At 47.8% G+C, this 5,824-nt stretch overlaps 1 long non-coding RNA gene across 6 annotated transcripts in view; it reads right to left on the bottom strand.

Moving 5' to 3' along the window:
- Positions 1-2,784: 2,784 nt before the first annotated feature.
- The window catches only part of LOC105291946, a 20,014-nt gene continuing 16,974 nt past the window's right edge, over positions 2,785-5,824 (bottom strand). For all 6 annotated transcript variants that reach the window (XR_895869.2, XR_895868.2, XR_002780265.1 and 3 more), the window contains 2 exons: positions 3,787-3,881; positions 2,785-3,672 (listed from right to left, as the gene is read on the bottom strand). This is a non-coding gene — a long non-coding RNA (uncharacterized LOC105291946). The remainder of the gene's footprint in view (positions 3,673-3,786; positions 3,882-5,824) is intronic.

Raw genomic sequence — 5,824 nt, 5'->3', positions numbered from 1 at the left:
AGTGAGGGCAAAATGTGTAGCCAGCATGAGGGATAGAAGGCTGGACGCTTTAGAAGAGACAGTGAGCAATGGGACTACTTCATTTGTACATTCAAAAATGTCTCTTCACCACCTACCCTGTGGTAGATACCAGGCACCTGGGATCCAGCAGCAGAAAACTTGAGTCTCCTGCCATCAGGGAGCTGATATCCAGGGTATCATGTGTGAGCACTGTAGTAGTTCCAGGAAAACCTGGACGATGCATCCCCAAGGCTGCAGCTTCTTGCTAATGTGCTTCTAATAATAATATTAATCTCAATAACAGCAGCTGTCATGTATAGAGAACTAACTATGTTAGTCATAACCATTTATATCAGTTTTAGGTAATATTAACTCAAACTGGTTTAAGCAAATAAAAAGGAAATTTTTGGTTTATTAATTTCTAAAAATACCGGGGGTTAACTAGCTTCTGGCATGACTAGATCCAAGAGCTCCAAAATGCCATCAGGACTCTGTGACCCACTCCATCTCTGGCTTTGCTTTCTTTTGACTTCCCTCTGACTTCATTCTCAAATGGCTACATAGTAAAACTGGCATCTGGTAACTCCAGGCTAGTGATGTCAGCAAGGAGGAAGCACCCCTTTCCCTGCTGTTCTGCAAACTTCAGGGCACTGTTAGAGGGACTGGTCCAACTTCAGTCTCATGCTCAGGCCTAAACCGATACCTGCAGTCAATATCGGGCTGTGCTGATTGGCCTGGGTCTGGTGTGGAAATGGGGTGGGGTAGGGGACAGCCCTGTTTATTCAGTAAGGACTGAGAATGGAAGAGGGTGGTTTCCAAAAGAGAGCAGAGCTGTAATTAGGTCAGCTCAGCAACGCCCTACACCTACTATGTACCAGGCATAAAACTAAGGGGCAAGTTAAGCCTCCCAACAGTCCTGTGTGGTGAGGCCATTCTGATTCCCACTCATAGATGCGGAAACTGGCTCAGAGAGGCTGAGTACCTTGCCAATGTTGTATAACTAGCAAGTGGAGGGGCAAGGAGCATGGCTTCTTTAGTACCAGACAGAGAAGTTAGTAGAGGAGGCCCCAGCTTCTGTCAGAGAGGATTTCCCTGCTTAGACCTAATGAATAGAGGGGAAAAGATAAACAGGAATAACCTGATGAATTGGGCGCTATTCTTGTCCTCCACCTCCATGGCAATGACATATAATTCATCTATCCTCTCGTTCAATGTTCACCGAAGCGGGTAGTACAGATCCAGGAGCCAGACTGCCTGAGTTCCCTAGCAATCTCTTTAGCAAGACACTGAATGTTGTACTTTAACTTGGAGGTAGAATTCCAGGGCAGCAAGAGTGAAGGAAAAGAGAGGGGAGGTAGGGAATGATGGGAAGCGGTGCAAGGTGATGTATAACCACATTGCCACTGCCTCACAACAAACCCCATACGGAAAATGTGCCTCAAAGGGTCCAAGGGAGGAAGGAGGAGGGATTCATCCTCCCACCTTGTCTCCTACGACTCAAAGTTCATCCTGAGAACTAACTCCCTTCATGTTCTGGGTTGAGTTCTCTAGCCCCCTTGGCGACCATTGAGGAGTCAGACCCCTCACCCTAGGATGTGATCGAGAAGGGGTCAGGAAGGCAGATGCTCAGCTTCAGTTGTGAATCTGTGAAGACCCCATGGGGTCTCTCAGCCACGGAGGCAGAGGAAGCAGGAGTCTAGAGAACAGGGGAGCTGAGAGAATCTTTAAAGGGATGCAAGATGGTGATACACCCACATTCCAGCTCTGTGACTTGATTGCTCCATGCTTGTTTCCTTCACAGTAAGATGGGGATAATAGTACCTCCTCTAGAGTGGTGGAGAACTTGAGGTACTACATGTAAAGCACTTAGTAGTCTGACCCCTAGGAGGTGAACTGAACTAGCTGTCTTGATTTTGTCTGGGGGAACTTGGGGTGCTGTCGTGGCTAAGCTGTGTTAACCTGCACTCTTTCCATTGCAAGTTGGCTCAAATGAAGAAAAGAGTGTATTGGCTCGAAAAACTGGAAGGCCTGGAGACACATCTGGCTTCAGCACAGTTGGACCCAGGGGTGACAGAATCCCAAGGTATGTGGCCCACTTTGAGTTCACAGCATGGACACTAGGAAACACCCTCCTTGACCTCCAGGGGTTGACCTGAGCAGAGAGACTGAGAACTGGCTGCAGCATCTATGAAATGAGAGGCTGGACTAAATTGGGGGTTACCGACTCGACATCCTGTGGACGTCCAGGATGGGTTCATGATTTGTTTTAAAAGCATATCTCTGTTTTGGCTGGAGTAATCGCAATTCTATGTCTCATACGAGCTTGTTCAGTGATTGTCGGCTCTGACAGGTAGTTCTAGATATGTCTTTATGCATTTGAGAAATACATTTGGGGATGTGAATGCTGGCTTCATAAACACAGTCTGTTTAAAAGATGTAATTTTTCAAACCACGGGGGAAAATAATTGACATCGGTCTGGGGGGGTGAAAAGATGAGGACCATGGCTGAAATTCATGTTGACAGTCTCTCGCAGCAACCACCTTCTTGGCTACCAGGATTCTGAACTCCCTCCCCAAGCAGTTTCCTTTATTAAGGAACACCCAAACACCATGCTCCCATTTCTCCAGCCACATAACTGCCCCTACACTGTGTTTTCCAGGGCAAGCCACAGGATCCATCAGCTGGATGACCTTGGACAAGTCATTCTACCTCTCTAAACCTGTTTCCTTGACCGTAAAATGAGATTGGGCACAAAAATTGAAACATGTCCACACAAAGACTTGTACAGGAATGTTCAAAATAGCTTTACTTGTAACAGCCAAAATCTGGAAACAGCCCAAATGTCCTCCTGGTAAATGGATAAACAAACTATGGTACATCCATACAATGGAACACTACTTGGCAATAAAAAGAAACATGGATGAATCTCAGAATCTCAAAATCATGCTGAAAAAAAAAAGCTAGACATAAAAGAGTACATACCATGTGATAATATCTATATGGAGTTCTGGAAAAGGCAAAATGAATCTCTAGAACAAAGGCAGGTCAGTGGTTGTCTGGGGTCAGGGAAATGGGCCATGAAGCGGAATGAGAGAACTTGAAATATTCTCAGTGGTGGTGGTAGTTACAAGGGTACATGCGTTTGATAAAACTTATGAGTTGGACATTTACAATGGATGGGTTTTACTGCATGTAAAGTATAACTCGAAGTTGATTTTTTAGAAAAATGAGATCAAAGAAAAACATTGCATTTATTAAGACCCTGTCTATGGCAGAAACCTAGCTCAGGATGGTCTCTGAGGAAAAAAGAAACACACTGACTTATATAATCATGTTGGTCCAGGGGTACTGTTGGCTTCAGGCATGGCTGGATCCAGGGCCTTACTGATGTCTGGACAGCATATGCTCGCCTTCTCTTAGGTCTCTTTCCTCCTTGTTGGCTTCATCCTCAAGTGGAGAACAGGATGGCCACCAGCAGTTCCAAGCTTATAATCTGCCAACCTGGCAACTCCCACAAAAAGCGAATGCCCTTTTCCTCACAAAAAAAGCTGCAAAAGTCCCGAGGGGAAGTCTCAGTGTCCAGCCTGGGATACATGCTTGCCTCTAAAGCCAGTGGTTGGGGTTGGCCCCAGCTGAACCCCAAGGGTACCAGGTTGAAGAGGGATGGTCCCCTGAAGGAAAAGATAGACATTATCAGAAGTGTCACGGATATTGTGCAGGAAAAGCCAATAAATAGGCGTCACCTTCTCCACATACTCGGGGGCAATGTTATCACCCATTCCTACCTCCAGACCACCTCCACAGTGGCCAGGTCATCAGGGACAGGTCCCAAGCTCATTCAAGGTCCAAGGCTGCTTTTCTGCAGTGTCACAAGCTCTGCCTGTTAGCCACAAGAGTCAAAACAAAGTGAGTGTGAATCTCTTTCCCACCAGCCAAGCCAAACAGTAAGCCCTTCCTACATGTACCCCAAGAAGGCAGATGGAGGGTAAGGCAGCTCTGTGGCAGCTTCTGACTCAGACACAGAGGGAACATCTCATTGCTGACAGCGTTTGGACTTGTAGGGCAAACCTTGAGAGGAGGAATGATGCCTCTGTGCGTCAGACCAGAGAGGAATGCAGGGCAAAGGAGTGACTTCTCAATCCAGAACCACCATCTTAACAGGGTCCAGCCAGAGAGGAAATTAAAAGATGGTCCTTGCAGAGATCAAGGAAGGTAAGGTACCATCTAACATGCTGAAACCCAAACCTCACTTCCTAAGCGGTGCAGCACAACTAGCATTAAAGGAGCATCTTCACCACACCAGACACCACCCAGTTTTCTATTGAATTGTCCTCCCATAAGGGAAGGGAAAGGGAGCGACAGCTTCATATCCATATTCAACCTCCAAAGTAGACACTATCATGTCCAAATAAAACAGGCAATGGGCTCAGAGAGGTAGTGGCTTTACCCAAGGCCCATAGCTGTCTCCGCCAGGCTCCACTACAGGAGCTCAAAGCTCTTGCCTCAGCTTGACTGTTCAAGGCTGCTAGCTGAGCTGAAGTTATTTCTGACCTAGGTAAGCTAAGGCAGTTTAAGACTGTCTCCCAAACCAGCTTCCCAAGGAATATGGACAAGAAAACCCTGAGCTGAGACCCACCGTCCTATTTCCCACCATGGTGCTGGCTGAGTAGGCCTGCCCAGCCATCTTGCTTTCTGGGAAGCAGGTTAAATGGATGTGTTTGCCAAGAGTGTGCATTCTGCTGTAGAGAGCTGGGTGGGGAGCAGGGTGAGAGACAGACAGAGGAAAGAGAGAGCCAAGGCCCAGCAAGGAAAGTCATGGCCAAGGCTAGGGCCCTCCCTGCCAAAGGAAGCCCATGGCCTGGCCCAGAGCTGCTAGGCTCTGAGAAAGTGGTGTTCTCAACTCCTATCCCATGTGCCATGTCTGAAGCAGGCTGGCTCTCCAGCTCTGCAGATTGGACTAGGAACAGCCAACCGCTTCCTAGAGCCGACAATGCTGTTGGTTCCCTGCACTGGCATCCTGCCCAGGTGGCCCTTAGGCCAGGCCCTTGGAATCCAGCTCTGTAGAAAAGAGGGAAAGGCAGGGACAGCCTTCTGGAGACCTAGGCACCCCAAGCAGGGATCCTAGGCTACCCACTCGGATCAGGGCACAGATGAGCAAGCTCCACGCAGGCTATGCTCATTCCTAGATGCTTCTGTCCAGGCAAGGAGCAGGGAACCAGTGGCCCTCTGCAACTCACAGCTGTGTGGCCTGGGCTACATGCCTCTTGTGCGTTATGAAAATGAGGCTAAACCCTGCCCTTCCCAGAGCTAGGATCCTTGGCAGCACAGCAAGGCTGAGAACGGTAGGCTGTGGGTCCAGGCTGGCCAGGTACGCACTCAGTACTGGGGAAACTGAAGGACAACAACCAGCCTCCCTGTGGGGCAGGTACCTCTTCTATGAGACAGTAGCATCCATCCCAGGTAATTGCCATGACGAAACACTTAAGTATCAGTTAGCCTTATGATATGCTTGTTATAACTGTATATGCTAATTAATAATTATTACTGAAAGAGCACTGACCTTGGGAGTCAGAAGCTACAGATCTAAACCCTAGTTCTGCCACATCCTGGCTGTGTGTCCTCTGGCGAGTCTCCTGATCTCCTTGGCTTCAGTCCTCTGTAAAATGATGATCAAAAGATGACTCTAAGCAGCAGAGAAAATAAAAGAAGTGAAAATCTGCCAATTGCAAATGGTCACATCGCCTGATAGGCTCTGAAGGCAGACCTGGAAGAAATCTTTTCCATCTCTAAATTGTGAGCATGTAGTGGATAGTTCTCTGGCTG

The sequence above is a fragment of the Pteropus vampyrus genome, unplaced genomic scaffold, assembly GCF_000151845.1.
Source record: "Pteropus vampyrus isolate Shadow unplaced genomic scaffold, Pvam_2.0 Scaffold50, whole genome shotgun sequence".
Lineage (NCBI taxonomy): Eukaryota > Metazoa > Chordata > Mammalia > Chiroptera > Pteropodidae > Pteropus > Pteropus vampyrus.
Note: the sequence above shows the minus strand (reverse complement) of the source record. Positions and strands in the feature narration are given on the sequence as shown.